The 17,511-nt window shown below is 44.2% G+C and overlaps 1 protein-coding gene across 1 annotated transcript in view; it reads left to right on the top strand.

The window, feature by feature from the left end:
- The window catches only part of Mgat5 (alpha-1,6-mannosylglycoprotein 6-beta-N-acetylglucosaminyltransferase), a 281,270-nt gene that overhangs the window by 37,415 nt on the left and 226,344 nt on the right, over nt 1-17,511 (top strand). Inside the window, exon 2 of the mRNA XM_028771515.1 lies at nt 7,828-7,877. The gene's annotated coding sequence lies outside the window, so the exon portion shown is untranslated. The remainder of the gene's footprint in view (nt 1-7,827; nt 7,878-17,511) is intronic.

Raw genomic sequence — 17,511 nt, 5'->3', positions numbered from 1 at the left:
CTTTCTTTCTTTCTTTCTTTCTTTCTTTCTTTCTTTCTTTCTTTCTCAAGGTCTCAAGTAGCCCAGACTGGATGCATACTCTGTATACAGCCAAGGATGCCTTGGATTTCTGACTCTCTTGCCTCTACCTCCCAAGTGGAAGGATTGACGTGTATCAAGCAAGCACTGGATTCTCCTTTTCTTCATGCCTGTTGATGCAGTTGACATTGCTCCTTCCCTGTGTTTAAGTAGACACTGTAGCATGATCATCAGGGAGACTTAAGACAAGGACAGGATGTGACTGGACTGAATACCATGTCACGGGGCTCTTACGACATTCAGAGTTACAGTAATGCCTGGTAATGAACCCATGGCTTCTGACATTGGGAAATTGTCGAGTAGTTCTGGCTTCAGAATTCCATTGTTTTCATATCTCTGCTGGGAAGAGAAGTAGCTAGACCTTACCGTTTAAACTCCCCAGGTTTCTGGGTATTGGTATTTTTCACAGCAGTTTCCTTTATTATTTCCTTATCTAGGTCCTCTGTTTGCTCCCACTTGAGGTTGATTTCGTGTGTTATGAGAACCCAGCCTTGTCTTCCAGACCTCATTAATCTCCCCTTTCTTCTGCAGTGTAAGTGCGAAATTAATCAAAAAGCAAAAGGAAATTAATAACATGTTGGTATTCACAACTCATCTGAGACCTCACAGCAGGTATGCAAGTCCCTTCTCTGAGTTAACAAACACCCCAACATATTAAAGGTATAGTGAAAGTATTTGGGACATGTCCCCGTGTTCCTTCTGTCTTGGTGCTTAGTCAGTACATTGTCATAAGGGCACTGAAAGACCCCCTAGAAAACGTGAAATAAACTGGACTTTCTTCTTTCCTATACATTTCTTGTAGATAAATGAGAGGAGCCACGCCATTGTTGCCAAATTTGCTTCCTGTCAGTCGTGGGAGGTTTGCCCTGGGAGATGAAGTTTTGATCTCTGTTTACAGTAAACTGCACTTGATCCCGTGCTTGCTGTTTCTTTCCTCTGACATCTGGGGAGCTGCCTTTCAAAGGATACAGTATGGCAGCGCGTCATAGAAAAGAATGGGGAGTTATAATTATAACGCCACACTCAGCTTTTGCTGAGGGCGACAGAGGACACGCTTTTGCCACCAAAGTGTTCCTGCGATTACACTAGGGATAACAGGCAGCAGTCACCTTCCATTAAGGGCGTGAGAGAAGGCTCCTTACTATTTCAGTGATAGCATAAGGTGTTGAGTGAATCAGCAGCAGCCTCATCGTGAGGGATTAAAAATAGAGAGGAATGGCTGACATCATGCTATAGCAAGTTGTTTAGGAGCAGAAGAAACACCAGAGTTGTGTAAGCAAGAGACCTCTCTGAAGTGTCATGGCCCAACTCTCTTGGTAATAGCTGTGGGTGGTAAATCTCAAATTTTGGCATACCCCCAAATCACTCATTGCTGGGGTCCACCATGATTCCTGATTTGTAGGTTTATGCTACCATAAACCTATGTACTACCATAGGTCAACACTGGTGATCTTCCTAAATAGTCTTCACCATACTGTTTTGAGGCAGGGTCCCTTACTGAACCTGGAGCTCACCAAGTGAGCTAGACTGGCTGCCCAGCAAGCCTCAGGATCAGCCTGGCCTTGTTCTCCCGGCGCTGGCTTGAGCTGCCATGCCAGGCTCTTACGTGGGTGCTGGGAATCCTTATGCTTGTGCTGTAATCTCTGTGCCCAGTGCACAGTCTCAGCGCCCTGTGTCTGAGATTTCAGCCTCAGTTTCTCAAGTAATGCCTCTGTCGCCGTGTGTGACCATTCAAGGTCTGCATTTTAGAACAATTGGGCAGGCAGAAAGTTCGAGATGGTTCTGGAAACAGAATTTTATTTTTATTTTATTTAGTTTTAATATGAGAGGGGGTTTCATATGCCCCAGGCTGGCCTTGCTATGTAGCTCGGGCTGGCTTCCTGATTCTCCTTGACTCTGCCTCACAAGTACTAGGATCACAAATGTCCGCCTCCACTCAGGGTTTATCAAAGCCAAAATTTTAAGATTAATTCCTAGGCCAGGTATGGTAGCACACACCTTTAATCTCAGCACTTAGGAGAGAGAACCAGGGGTATCTCTGAGTCTGAGGCCAGCCTAGTCTAAATAAGGAGACCTTGTCTCAAACAAAACAAAACAAAACCTCAAAAACAAAAAACAAATAAACAAACAAAAAAAACAACAAAAAAAGAAGATTAATTTCTTAGTGCCTTTTTATAGTACAATCTGAAGAAGATAAAAATTCAGTGTCTCATTTGGGGTGGTGTGTTCAAGCTTTGTATGGAGGATCTGCTGTTTGATAGTGTAATAAACTTTAAGGTGATTGGAAATAAAGATAACCTGCAGGGTGTGGGGCAATATAGATAACCTTCAGGGCATGGGGCCATATACGCGTAATCCTGGTACTTGATAGGCTGAGGCACTATTCCTAAGAACTACTTTTTTATGGTTTTATGAATTTATTATTCCACCAAAGCAGCAGCAGCCTTGGCCATAGTAATTGCCTGTATCTGAAGAAGGCTCAAGGACTCCATGAGGTTGGAAGCCGAGTCCTAAGTTTCAGCTCAGGCAACTCTGTTCTCTTAAACAGGAAGTGTGATGACCTATGTCCTAGACATAGAAGGCAGAACTGCACAGTCACCTTGCTGTTCTTACAGAGATTGTGGGAGTTGGAGCTGTACTTGGGCCCAGATTTCAATTCTGCCATATTTCGAGACAGATTCTATGGAGACTTGTGAAAAAACCTCATTGAAATGGGAAAATGTTATCGGGTTTGGAGTTAAATAAAAACCTGAAGTTAACTTGTACATTCTAATGGCAAAGACGACTCTAGCCTGGTTGGTGGTACACACATGTAAGCCACTGCTGGGAGATGGAGACAGGTGAATCTCTGGAGCTCGCTGGGTAGCCAGCCAGCCAATCCTACTTAGTGTGTTCTGGACAGCGAGAGAGAATAGATCCTGTCACAAACCTGGGGTTGACAAGGTACTGAGGAACGAGAACCTCAAGTTTTTCTCAGGCTTCTGCAAGCATGTGCACATGCATATACACACTGTACACACACACACACACACACACACATGTGCATGTGTGCATATAAAGATACATATACCTTTATACACAACCCAAATGAAAGGCAATTCTTACCCTATGTGATTAGACAGAATTTCACTTGTAATGACTTTAGCTTTTCCATCTAACGTTGATTGGATGACCACTTGATTCTTGAAAAGGATGATCAAGTGCCTTATAGCTCATACATGTCTATAACTTACTCTCCATGGATGCTACTAGGTGGTCTTACTGCTTCAGATCTTTATAGGCATGAAGGTACTTTAGCTAGAGCCACAGACTCCTGCAACTACTAAATGAACATACATGGCAGCTTTGGTGGTTCTAGTTAGCCACCCCTGTCCTTGCTGTTGAAGTGGAAGATGGAACAGGGAGCCTGTGCTGTGTTACACCTGATGGTGATGTGAGGGACATCCCCTATAGGGAATAAATGCAAAAGCTGCCTGAGGGTAAACCCTGAGAGGAGGTCCAATTGGCAGTACAGACCCAAAACACATGAAGGGTTAGAGGAAGAGAGACACAGGAGTCTAGAACCAACTTCCACCTTCCTGAGCCATCAGATCCTGAGTGGGGATGGGTATAGGTAGACCTGAGAATGAAATAGATAGGCTGGGGATGGTGCACATGGCCCTGGGGATAGTGTGGGTGGGCTTGGGGATGTGTATTCAGGCCTGAGATGGTATAGATAGTCCTGGATCTAGTGTAGAAAGGACCTGGGATATGAAAGTGGACAGGGCACAGTCCCCAGCATGTTGAGGTCTCAGGTGCTTTGTTTGGCTCATCATGGTACACCTTTGAGCTATTCTGGGTGAAGGCTGGGAATGGACAAGAAACCCTGGTGCAGACTCACCACAGAGTGCTGCTGTGGAGCACATTACTTCCTGGGTGGACTATTTGGTTGGTAGGTCTTGTAATGGCTCTATGCAAAGTAGAAAACAAAAGAGATATGTTTTGCTTAAACTTGTGATTTCAGTCTTGTCTGTGTTGTTCACTGCCTTCCTCTGAGGATGCAGCCTGTTCTTCTTTCATGATGAAATCCTGCTCTCATGACCTCTGTTAATGCTTTCGTAGTTTAGATGTAACTAAGGGGAAGATCTAGGTCTGGGGACATAGCTCAGTTGGTAGTGCACTTGCCTTTCATGCACAAAGCCTTGGGTTCATGTCAAGCTCCACATAAACCACATGGTACATGCCTTAATCTTTGCATTCTGGAGGTGGAGGTAGGAGAATCAGAAGTTCAAGATTATCCTTAGCTGTGTATGGAGTTTGAGGTCAGCCTGGGCAACATGAGAGCCTGTATGTGTGGGACATCAGTGGGTAAGTCCAGGACAAAATGGAGAGCCCACCTACATGTAGATGTCGGCTTGATAGAAACTATGACATCATGGGCAGTTTTGAAATGTAGGAAGGGGACATGACCTCCTCTATCATTTTCTTTACAGACAGACCTAGGAATGGCTATAAAATGTCACCAAATGACCCCTGGGAATGGTTTTGCAGTTTAGGTGTAATTAAGAACCAGGAAAGTCCAGGACTGGAGACGTAGCTTGGTTGGTAGGAGATGACGGCAGGTCTGAAATGGTTAGGGTTATATACTTGGCTCTGTGGGAAATGAGATTTAAGATTACTTGACCATTAAAGCATTGGCAAGGGTGAAAGTAAACAGCTCTTCAGCTTCTCACTGAACGCAGAGCCAGTGTTTCTTTCATGACTTGCAAAGTAACTTGTTGGGATATTTAAGGTACTTCTTAACTATCTGGCTGTTGCTTTAGAAAAGTAGTCAAGGCTTGAAAGCTCTTGAGGGAGTGAAGGTTTAATGTTGTCTGGGGTGTAGATGGCTCAGTGGTTAACAGCACATACAGCTCTTGTTAAGGACATGGGTTTGGCGTCCAGCATCCATATGATTTTGAGGATCTGACGCCCTCTTCTGGCCTCCATTGGTACCAGCATGCATGTAGTGCACATACTCACACATATACATGTAATCAAAAATCAATTAGAAGTGTCCATGTCACTCACAGTTCTTTGAATGTGACAGTTTTACCATTGGTGTAATTCATAGTTGACCTATACCTCTTGCTCATGTGACATAATTTTGATGATGTGACAACATTTTGATGAATTTTCTCTAGAAAATATAATTACTTGAGGCTACTGGGGAAATGGCTCATCCCATAAAGGGCTTGTTGCTTAAACATGGGAATCTATGTTTGGATCCCCAACACCTATATAAAAAGCCAGGTGCAGGGGCATGCATCTGTCACTCTATCACTGGGGGAGACAGAGACAGGAGGATCCCTGGAGTTCACTGGCTGACCAGCCTAGCCAAGTTGGTGAGCTCCTAGTTTCATGAGAAACCCTATTTTAAAAGAGTAGGGCAGAGGCTGGAGAGATGGCTCAGTGGTTAAGATTATTTGCTGCTCTCACAGAGGACCCTGGTTTGATTCCTAGCACCTGCATAGACACTTACAGCCATCAGTAACTCCAGTTTCAGGGCATCTAGTACCCTCTTTTGGCCTTATCTGGCACCAGGCATGCATGTGATATATATACATGTAAAATATATACACACCACACACGAAACACTCACATACATGAAATAAAAATAATAAATCTTTAAAAAGTAATGTGGAGAGAAATTGAGAAGGAGACTTTACACTGACCCCCTCTCTGTATGCTCAGGGACATATGTACATACCCACATAAATAGTACCTCACCTCCCCACACATCCTCAGCAACTCCATCTAACTAGAATCCTGAGAATTAGTAGCTTTGTTCTTTAGTGTAATCTTTTCTCAGAATTCTTTCCTTCACCTCACTCAGAGTTGTCTCAGATAGAGGCCCACCTGAAAAGGGTCCACACAGTCCTTGGCGTGGATTCGGCCTCACCCATCAGTAAGCATTTACTGAGTCCTGACTGCTTTCTAGAGACAGTGGATCTGAAACAATTGAGGTTTCACCCCACCCCACTCTGATATTGCTTACAGTTCCCTCACAGGGATTAAGATGTTGACACTGTAAATTATCCTATGCCATGGTTTTTAGAAAGAGGAAATTGTCCCTGTGTGGATAAAAAAATAGTCAACCTATTTTATAGCACACTTTTCCATGACGTCTTTAGGATGAGTTGATTAGGTTTAGAAGACTTAACCAGTTGATTTGAGCGTGTGTGTAAGGAGTAAGATCTGATCATTTCTCTTCTTTCCCTCCTAGAGAAGCCTTGGCTGTTTAATAATTCTTGGAGGAGACATCTCTCGGCTAGCAGAACCAGTTTTGTTTTCTTTTTTTGTTTTGGTTGGTTGGTTGGTTGGTTGGTTGGTTGGTTGGTTGGTTTTGTGTGTGTGTGTGTGTGTGTGTGTGTGTGTGTGTGTGTGAGAGAGAGAGAGAGAGAGAGAGAGAGAGAGAGAGAGAGAGAGAGAGGCAGAGGCAGAGAGAGACAGAGACAGAGACACAGAGAGAGACAGAGAGAGAGACAGACAGACAGAGACACAGACAGACAGACCCTTGGGGGGGATGTGTTTGAGTCATGTTTTCATTCTCCCACCTGATTTGGGTAGGTAGGTAGGGGCATTCAGGGTCTCATGTAGCCCAGGTTGGTCTCACATTCTCTTTGTGCTGGGTTTATAGGCACACACCGCCAGTTCCATTGCATGCAGTGCTGGGATCCAGTGTCAAGTGTAGAGCTTCTTGTATGTGCTTTGCTGAGCTATAGCCTCCAGATCCTCCTTAAAATTTTTAGCCAGACCAGAAGCATGCAATATTATTAGACATGTTTCTAAGATGGAATTCTTTCTTTCATTTAAAATTTATGTATGTGTGTGTATGCCTATGTGTGTGTTTGCGCAGGTGACTACATTTTCTGAGGAGACCACAGGAGGGTGTCAGGTCAACCTGAGCTGGAGTTAGGGGTGGGTGTGAGCTGCCAAATGTGGGTGGTAGTAATGGAATCCAGGTCCACTGGAGGAGCAGCAGTCTCTCTTAATCACTGAGTCATCTCTCTAGCCTCTAAAGCGGACATTTTTAATGCTTCAAGGTGAGGCAGCTACAAGTAATATGTTGTAGGGGCATAATTTGAAGGGACAGGCTTGGGGTTGGGTTGTCTTTCTGTCCTCTTGCCAACTCCTCTCACTTTGTAACAGAGCCACTATGAGCTTGTTTCATTGTGTTTTTAGAGCCATGTATGTTAATGTGTTAATGTGGACTTAGAGTTGGTAAAAGGCTTTAGTGCCTGCTGAGACCTGGTGTTAAGAGGTCTTAGTTAAGACTTTCTTAAGTAAGAGTTGCTTTGTTTCTGGCCAACTCAGGCACTGGCTGCTTTTTTTTTTTTTTTTTTTTTTTGAGGCAGAGTCTTTTATTGGCCTGGAACTTCACCCAAAAGGCTGGGCAGGCCATCTAGCAAGCCCTAGGGATCCGCCTGTCTCCAACTCCTGTCTTTGCCATAGCTGGGGTTAGAAGTGCCCACCACCACTCCTGGCTTTGCCCATGGGTTCTAGATGAAGGGTGTGTCCTCATGCTTTTGAGGAACAGTTTTTGCCTGCTGAGCTGTCCCCTAACCTTTGTTTTTTAATGCCTTTGAGGAAGAAAACTTCTCCCTCTTAGGCTTCTGAGTTCCAAAACTCAGAAGCACGTTGGACAAACTCTTTGACAGCCTCTCTACACGATACCTCATGACCTTCAACAGGGAAACTTAAAGCTGTCTTTGTCTTTTTTTCTTTCAGGAGTGATTCCTACCCTAAAGTGGACTTTGGAGGAGGGTCCGTTAGACCATGTAAGTACTGTGTCAGCAGATATGCATCCTGCCTGAACAAAGGTCACAGTAGAGAGAGGACCAAGAATTTGAGTCGGGTCTTATCTTTTGGAAATATCAGCATTTGCAGACACTGCATTGGGATGTCGCCAAGTTAGTGGAGTGCTTACCTGGCATTCACAGAGCCTTGGGTTTTGTCCCTTGCATTGTATAAAACCATATGTAGTGGTTATAGTGTTCCTGTAAGTCCAGCACTCAGAAGGAGGAGGTAGGCAGATCAGAAGTTCAGTCATTTTTGGCTATAAATAGGTTTTGAGGCTAGCCTAAGCTACATGAAATCCTATCTCAAAAAGAAGTACACATACATGTACATACATCAAACACAAACACGCATACACAGAATAATCAAATAATCTCTGTGTAAAGTGATTGGTATCAACTCAAGATCCCCAGATGAAGTTCTCAGCACAAAGGGGATTTATTTCCCTCAGAAGGACAGAGGGCTGGGAATAAGAGACAAAGGGAGGAGACAGAGGAGAAGGGAAAGGGAACAAGAGAAAATGGGCAGGGATATTTGTTCTTGAGTGGGACAAAGGGCTGCCTCTGGATAAAGAGGAGACAGATGTGGCCCACAGGAGAATGGATGTTTCTAAAGGTAAAGGGGTAAGCGCTATGTTAGGATGAGGTGTTTAATTTTAATTGGGCATGTTAATTAGGCGAATCAAAGGGGAATTTTGATTGCTGGACTTCAGTACTTTGATTGCTAGACCTAGGTAGCCTCAGGAGGAGGAAGTGGCCAAGTAAGGGAATAGACCTTGGTGGCTAGCTCTAGGAATTTGATCTAATGGCTTTTTAATGACATTTAATTAAAAACAAGGCAGAGGGAATTGGGGGAGAAGGGTAAGGCATCCCAGAACTGTGTTAGCCATGTTGGGGCTGGCTAAAGTCTCTTCACTCTGATCCCTGGGTATATGAGGAACCCTTGCTGAAGGAGTTCATTTCCTTGCCCCCCATAGTGTGTCTATTTTGTAGAGAAAACAGTTTGCTGAGTATGTCTTTCAAGTGTCTGATCCCCTGTGGTGCTTCATATGCCCTGAGCATTATCTTAGTACACTTGGTGTAAGCATGTAGGCTTCAAAGGCTGAGATTTTGAGTGTCAGGGTCAACACAACGCAACATTAAACATTTCTAATTCTTATTTCTGTTATGTATGTGGATCTTAGAATACACTCAGACTCTAACCAGATCATAGTAGCAAAACCACCCAGGCTTTGCCCTCAGAATGACTTACTGTGAATAACAGCATTAAAGTTAGCACTGAAAAGTCACGTGACCATGTGACTTTTATCTGTGGTTTCTGTCTAGCTGTCACCTTGAGAGTCTATCCCTCTGGGTGAATTCAGGGGAATAGGAAACGTCTCCTTTGGAAACTCAAAGGCGCTTTGAATCTCTAAGGATGTGGAATTTTTAATTTTCTTTTTGTCTAAAATACAGCGAGCATGCTGAATGCCCACAACCTGCTTAATGAGAATGAGAGTCGTTGTAGGAACTGGGCAACTGAACAAGCTCTCTGCAGGGTTCCTTCTCCAGGAAGCTGGTTTAGTGGTATCTGGTAGGCAGTGTTCTCCAGAGGTTGCCAAGGATGGCAGCTCTCAGCAGCAGGCTGGCCTTGGGGAAGGCATATTGTCTCTGCCCTCCACTACAAGTTCAAACTTACTTCGTGAGTTTGAGGACAGCCTGGGCTACATGAAACCTTGTCTGTTTTGTATTCTGTATACTGTGTGTGTGTGTGCATGTGTGTGTGTTTTTCTGGCAGTCTCCATACATCTCTCCTGATCTCTTTTCTGTGTGGGTTTGACAGCCTTCATGAAACAGGCGGTGTGTTGGCGTCATGTAGGACTCCTGGCACGTGTCTTTCTACCACCTAAAGTTGTCACACACACCCTCCCCTCCAACTTTGGCATGCCATAGTTAGTCACCTTTCAAGGGCTCTCCTGGCTCTACCAAACAAGACTACTGAAAGAGCAGCTGTCTGTCAGCCTCCCCCAGAGCCGCTGGTTTGGGCTGTTGTCAGCTTGGTGTTGGAGGAGATCCATAAGCAGCAGACTCTGCCGTCACTGACATTTACAACTTGAAATCCACATCATGGATGCCTTTACGTTTCTTATCATCCTTTAAATAGTCTTCGGTAGGTGTGGCACATGGCCTTTCCACACATGATAGCCCCAAGTAGGAATATAGTTGGCCTCCTTGAATTGGCAGACTCGATCACCCTCTTCCTCTACCATGTTACCAAGTCCTGTCTCTGCTGACATAGGGTGACAACAATTTGTCAATGTAAGATATGCCTGTGATGCACCTGCTTATGAGAAGAAGACTTATTTGGACAGCTTTGGAGGCATTCGCTCATGATTTGTCGGCCCTGTTGGTTTGGCCTATGGGGAGACAGTGTACTATGGTAGCAGGTTATAGGAGAAGCCTACTCACCTCATGGCCAGGATGCCGAAAGGGAGAGGGGAGAAACTTTTTTTTTTTTTTAAGATTTATTTTATATATGTAAGTACACTGTAGCTGTCTTCAGACACACCAGAAGAGGGCATCAGATCCCATTACAGATGGTTGTGAGCCACCATGTGGTTGCTGGGAATTGAACTCAGGACCTCTAGAAGAGCAGTCAGTTAAGAGCTCTTAACCACTGAGCAATCTCTCCAGCCTGAGAAATTGTTGTATACCTAAGATGACATACCTTGACTCTTCTTTGAAGACAAATCCTGAGTTATGTGAAGATCTCCAACTAGACTCCATCTTGTGTGTGTGTGTGTGTGTGTGTGTGTTACGAACCCGATTGTGGGGGCTAGGGATAACTTGGGTGTTATTCCTCAGGCAACATCTATCTCTTACTTTGAAACGGGCTGTTCTAGTTTTCTTTAACTGTTAGCTTGACACAGCCTAGAGTCAGATGAGTGAAACTCCTCAATTGACAAACTGCCCAGGTCAAGTGTCTTGACTGCTAATTGATATAGGAAGCCCCATTCCACTGAAGGCAACATCCCTAATCAAGTGGTCCTGGGCTGTATTTGAAAACTAGCTATCAAACCAGGCCTAGTGGAGACATTTTTATTCTCTAAGGTAAGAACCAATGGGAATTTGGAAAGAAAATGCAAAATTGAAGGCCAGTGAAGGCCATTGTCATGCTGACTATCAGCAGCCTTGAGTGGCTTTGATGAACTGGCCCAGTGTCATAAACCATATTTGGATTAAAAAAAAATGCAGGAAGTTTTGAATTGAGTGAGACTCTGGGTCTTTAAAAATAGATAGCACTAAGTGGAGGGGCCCTGGCTGTCCTGGGAGGGACCCCACATTGAGAGGCAGTAGAGGTAACTGGACTTGATAGAAAAGAGATGGCAGTAATATCCTTATAACAATTCCCGTTCTTGCCCCATAGAAACGAACAGAACACAGATCAAAGCCTTTCTTTGCTCTTAGTTCAGAGAGACCTGGGAGTCAGAATGAGATTGGAGGTGTGTGTGTGTAACAGTTTTAGGATGATTCTGAACGAAGCCAGTGATCATGTGCCCTTCTGAAGGAGACAATGTGTTTTAGGTCTAAGTGCTCAGTCACTGCTGCTGTGAGAAACTGTCTTTCTAGGTACCCTTAGGTAACACCGAGTCCTGGCTTTAGGGGTTCATCCTGCTGATGCTCTGACTTTGGGATGGTGTGAAAGCTGTTTGCATTCAGTGGGTGCCATAGCCATGTTTCAGGCTTTGAATTGAGATCTTCTCCTAGACTAGTGAGTATGTGGTAGAATGTGGTTTGGGGGATCTTGCTCAGATGCAACAAACCACATCTCCCTGTCAGGTAATCATAATGGGGTCCCAGGTGACACTTACTAGCCTGTCCTTCCTTCAGCCTAAGGTCACATGTACCCAAGGATGGGTATGCATGAAGCCTGACGTATTTGCAGATAACAACATATTACAGTGTCAAAAGGTTGGACATCTAGGTTGGGAAGATGACTTAGTTACAACATACCTGCCTTGCAAGCATGAGGGTCTAAGTTCCAGCCCCAGAAACCACATGGCGTGCAGGAGAAGAAGCTGGTGTGGGGCTGGAGAGATGACTCTGTGCTTCCGAGGTTAGGAATGCTTACTGTTCTTATGGAGGACCCGAGCTTGGTTCCCCTACACAGATCGAGCAGCTCTCAAACATCCATAACCCCAGGTCCGGGGGACCTGACATCCTCTTTTGGCCTCTGTCAGCAACTGCATTTATGTGTACATACGCTCACACAGACACATGAATATACATATTAAACATGAAAAGATACTCAAAGGCATATTAAAAATCAAATATAGATATTAAAATAAAAATAAATCTTTTTAAAAGAATCAAGTGCTAAGGCAGCTGAGACAGGCCGATCCCTGGGGCTCACTGATACACAGTCTAGCTTACATTGCAAATTCCGGGCTAAGGAGACAGCCCTGCCTTATGTTTAAATACAGACCTCCAAAAGAAGCAGAATCTGCAAGTTTAAAGGCAAAGGTGTAGAACTGGAGGCTTTCCCCTTCTGTGTTTCCTTGTGACCAGTCGAGGCCTAATTTTTAAATTACATTTTAGGTGTTATATGTGTGTGGGCACCTGCCTACTAAGGTATGCACGTGGAAGTCAAAGGTCCTCTTGCAGGAGTTAGGGCTCTCCTTCCGCCATGTGTGATCAAACTCCCGTTGTCAGGCTAGATTCTTGCTGAGCCATCTTGCCAACCCTGAAGGATTTTAATGTATCATTAATACATGCAATGAGTGTAGTGCTAAGCAAATGGTATTGTAGTTCCTGGAAGATAATTCACTTAAGTTTTAAAAGTACTTAAATAATGGCCTTCTTGAACTGTTTTTAAGAACAGAAGATGATTTATGAGTGTGGTTCTTCTTACTTTGTGAGATAGGGTCTCACTTCATAGGCCAGGCTGGCTTGAAACTCTCTAGGTAGGTGGCGATGGTTTCCGGTGGTTCAGATGATACAACTCAGAGCTTTGTACACACTAGGTGAGCACTCTACCAACGGAGGTGCGTCCCTAGCTCCAAGCATATAATTTTTATTTGAAAAATTACCACCTTGACTGTCTGAGGCCTTAATTGCTACACTTAGCACAGAGAAAACACAGAACTGTGATACCAGTGTAATAAAAGCAAAGGAGCGTTGGAAGCTTTGGGGTTTAAAGAAGAAGAATTGATGAGTGGGGACAGGTAAGCTATGGAGAGGAGGTGTAAGTGCAGAGAGAAGGGCTGGCCCAGGACCCACATGCTCACTGCAGTGAAATTTGTCACTTCCTTTTACATCCTGTTGTTAATTTATATTTTTGTTGGAAAAGATTTTGAGAGAAACAGTTGGCCTCCCCCGGTGCCGTGTTCCCAGAATTTATTTTCCTGAGCGGTAGTTCGAGCAGGGTAATTTTATCATCACGACACAGACATTCTTCCTCAGGGACACAGCAGTGTGTGGTCACGTTGGGGATGGTGAGCAGATGTAGGGTGGAGCTGGAGATCGGGGAGACCAGGAGCCTGTGGGTGCACAGCCAGAAGTCATAGCCTGTCCATCATCACAGGAGACAGAAAAGCTTTTGAATTCTGTCACCTTCACAGTGTAACCTTGAGTAGTAGGTCCTATTGCTACTCTATACCTTTTATAAGACCTGGGTAGCATCCCTCCATTGAAATTGCTGTGACAATTTTATTTATAGAGTGTTCTGTACCTATCTGTGAGGAAAGATGTTGATATTTCTGCTAATGAGTTAAAACTGTCATGAAAAAAAAAAGGCGACTGTGGAAGGGTTCATTTTGGCTCACAGTTTGAAGGTACAGTCCATCAAGGTACAGCAGAAGGAATTTGAGGCAGATGGTGACATTTTATCCATACTCAGGAAACAAAATGCTGGTACTCAATTCACTTTATTCTGTTTATTCAGTTCAGGCTCTTAGCCTAGGGAATGGTGTTGCCCATAACCTAACCAGTAAAGTCTCCCACAGATACACCCTAAAGCTTTCTTTAATGAAGACACATCTTTCTTTTAATCCTAAATCTCATCACATTGACAATTGAATTTAAGTACTACAGCCATTTCCCAACATTTTAGCTCTTGTTACTAAGAGGGAAAAGATTTCTGGTTAGACTGATGGACTACAAATCAAGAGTTCCCAAGAGGACCTATGTATGTATACATTTAAGTGCAAGTAGGCTCGTGCACACTCTGGCCTGGTTGTAGAGGTCAGAGACAAACCTGGGAGCCAGTCTTTACCTTTGAACCAACCATCCTTGATACAGTCTCTTGTTCTCCACTGCATATGCCAGGCTAGCTGGGCCCCACTTCTGGAGGACTCCCCTCCCTTTGCCTGCCATCTTAGGGCACATGAAAGCAATAAGAGTGTTGCTGTGTCCCACTTCAAGTGGGTTCTAGGGACTCGAGTGATTTAAGGTAAAACATTTGACCCACTGATACATGTCCCCAGCTTGATTACCATTAATTTACTTATAAAGAATGTTAATCAAGTCAATAAAGAGACACATAGGATAAAATCTTGGAGGGTCACAAACTCAGTTCTTCTGCTCTGTTCTTGTGGAATTAGGGAGTGTCACTTTCTTCTCTTATCTTCATGGTCTCCCACCAGATGCACCATCGAACACAGTGTCCAGAGTCTTTCCTGGGGCATCGTTAAAATGGCCTGTTGCAACTTACAGCTTCCTCTCCCGACCGTTGCCTGGCTTATGGTCATGTTCTCATGGTCATGTGGCTGCTCTTTCTGGCGACCAGCCCCTACTTGAGTCATGTCACCCTTTAGTACACTTAGATCTGTAATCCAAGGAGCTCATGAGTCACAAAGACTCCTTTTAGTCAAGGAGTTCTAAGGGCTGGAGTCTATCCCACCCTAGGAAGCAGAGACAAAGTCCAGGTATATGCTGTAATGTATAGGAAGCATATTCAATGCAGGGTACGAAGGTGGCTGGGCATGGAGCTTCTTACTTCTCTCTAGTCTTGGTGCTGCTGTTGTTCTAACTCAGGGTCCACTAGTGTATTTATTTATTTGATTGGCTTAAGTCGTTCTAGCTTTTCTTTAGAATAATGATTCTCAACATTCCTAAGGCTGTGACCCTTAATATAGTTTCTTATGTTGCAATGACACGAACCATAAAATTATTTTTGTTGCTACTTCATAACTGTAATTTTGATACTATTTTGAATAAAATGTGACTATGTGATATGCAAATGGTCTTAGGGGATTCCTGTGAAAAAGTCGTTCAGCCACCAAAGTGGCTAAAACCCACGGGCTGAGAATCACTGCTTTAGAGTAACTTGGTTTAGTTGTATAGTGAGTAAGCCACTCACAGGAGTTTTACAGTGGCCTAGTAGAAAATGAGCTACAGAGAGTCTCCGAGCTTGCTTATTTCACAGATGTGGTTTAGTAACTCTCTTGGATGCTCTTTGTGCATACAGGAAGCTTCTGGATGCCCATCTCTCTGGCTGACTAGAAGGTCCTCTTCCTAGGAAGGTCAGAGAAACACGGATATGGGCTTTCAGATGAGCGGACATACCCATGGAACTTAGATCAGCCAGGGGTACTCTCATTTGCATGACCCTGTTTTGTATTTTGCATGGCCTGCCCTGATTTGCATGGCAGAAATGGTACAACTGGAAATGAAGCTGCACAGTGGCTCATGCTAACCTCCCGGAACTGTGCTTAGCTAATGTGGAATGCCCTCCTTCCCACGGCATGAATTGCGTGCCAGGAGACTGCATGCAGAGAAATTCTAGTAAAGGTACTTCTCCCAAATAGAGCTCCACCTTGCCCATTGCCCTGCACTGCAGGCTTATTCCGATCACTGGCCAGCCCCCTGCCCTCTCAGCTGCCCCACCCAATAAAGGATTCTTCCTCTTCTGTTCTAGAGGATGAATTCTTTCACCACCTGCTGATTCTCTTCCCCACTCTCGAAGTGCTGGCTACCAAGCATGCTGCGTTTTATGCACCTTGTTTTCCTGTCCCTACAAGATGTGAGGTCAGGGGATTCTTCAGCTTGGAAGGTCTATCCTACAAAGCTCACATCAGCAGCAGTACTTATGGCATGTTCATCCTGGTGTGATTTGGCTTCTGAATTAAGCATAGTTGTTACCTTCGATTGTGTTATATGGACGTTTGTGCTTGTACAGGTGCACTTGTGTATGTGAGTATGTGCACATGTGTGCATATGCATGTGGAAGCCAGAGAACAGTGTTGGCTGTCCTTCTTAAGACTCTGCCTACATTATTTTTGGGGACAAGTTCTCTCATTGGCCTGCAATTTGCATTCCTGGCACAGAGATTACTTGTATAATCCACTGCGTTCAGCTAGCTGGGTTATCTTGTTTGTTTGTTTTTTGGTTTTGTTGCTGTTGTTTTAAATTTTGCTTCTGGAAATCAAACTCAGGGACTCATGCCTATGCAACAAGTGTTCTTACCCATGAATAGTATCTCCCACCACTATAGTGTCTCAACTCTTCATCCATGTTGTTGAGGCTAAATAGTATATTCCACTGTATGCCTACCCTGGCTTTTGTCTGTTCATTTGTAGATGGACACTGGCTACTGCCACTTGTGGGCTGTAGTGACTAGTGCTGCCATGGATATTGGTTTGTAAATTTTGATCTGTTTGTTTTGAGACAGGGTCTCTCTATGTAGCCCTGGCTATCCTTGAACACACTGTATATATTAGACTGACCTTCAACTTACAGAGATCCTCCTGCTTCTGCCTCTCAAGTGCTGGAGTGGCAGTCATGTGCCACCATGCCCAGTTGGATGCCAGTAGCTTTGTAAGTCTCTGTTTTCAGTTCTTTGGGAGTATAAACCTAGAAGTTGGTTTCAAAACTAAAAATTCATTTCTTTTCCATATTTTGTGTGTGTTGTGGGTAGAGATATGCATGGCATTGTGCACATAGGGAAGTCAGAAGACAATCAGAACACAATTCTCTCCTTCCTTCCATCATGTGGGTCTCAAGTTACCAGGCTTTGTACTAAGTATCTTATCTTCTTAACCATCGTTCCAACCCTCTGTAATAATTTTTACACAAGAAAATGAAAAAGTCTTCCATCCTCTGTGTGTGTGTGTGTGTCTTTGTGCATATGTGCAGGGTTCCATGGAGGCTAGAATATGGAGGTAGATTGACTGGAACTGGAGTTATAAGCAGCCATGAGCTGCCTGATGTGGGCACTCTCAGGTCCTCTGCCAGAGCAGCCTATTCTCTTTATGGCTGAGCCATCTTTCCTGCTCCCAAATTACTTTGTAGCAGTGGGAAATTCTCAGTGTGAGTTTTTGAATCAGAGAACTGTGTTTATCATGCAGGGGACTGCCCCATGAGTGGTGCCGCTCAACAAGTAGATAAAGCTGTGTCTTAGTGTTCAATTACTGGGAAGAGACACCATGGCCAAGGCAACTCTTATCAAAGAAAGTATTTAATTGGTGGTTCGATTACAATTTCAGAGGGCTAGGCCATTATCATCATGGCGGGGAGCATGGCAGTGCTAAGGCAGGCATCGTGCTGGAATAGTAGCTGAGAGGTTTATATCCTGATCCATGGGCAGCAGGCAAAGAGAGAGAGAGAGGGAGAGGGAGAGGGAGAGGGAGAGGGAGAG

Source organism: Grammomys surdaster, unplaced genomic scaffold, assembly GCF_004785775.1.
Source record: "Grammomys surdaster isolate TR1022 unplaced genomic scaffold, NIH_TR_1.0 208, whole genome shotgun sequence".
Taxonomy (NCBI): Eukaryota; Metazoa; Chordata; class Mammalia; order Rodentia; family Muridae; genus Grammomys; species Grammomys surdaster.
Note: the sequence above shows the minus strand (reverse complement) of the source record. Positions and strands in the feature narration are given on the sequence as shown.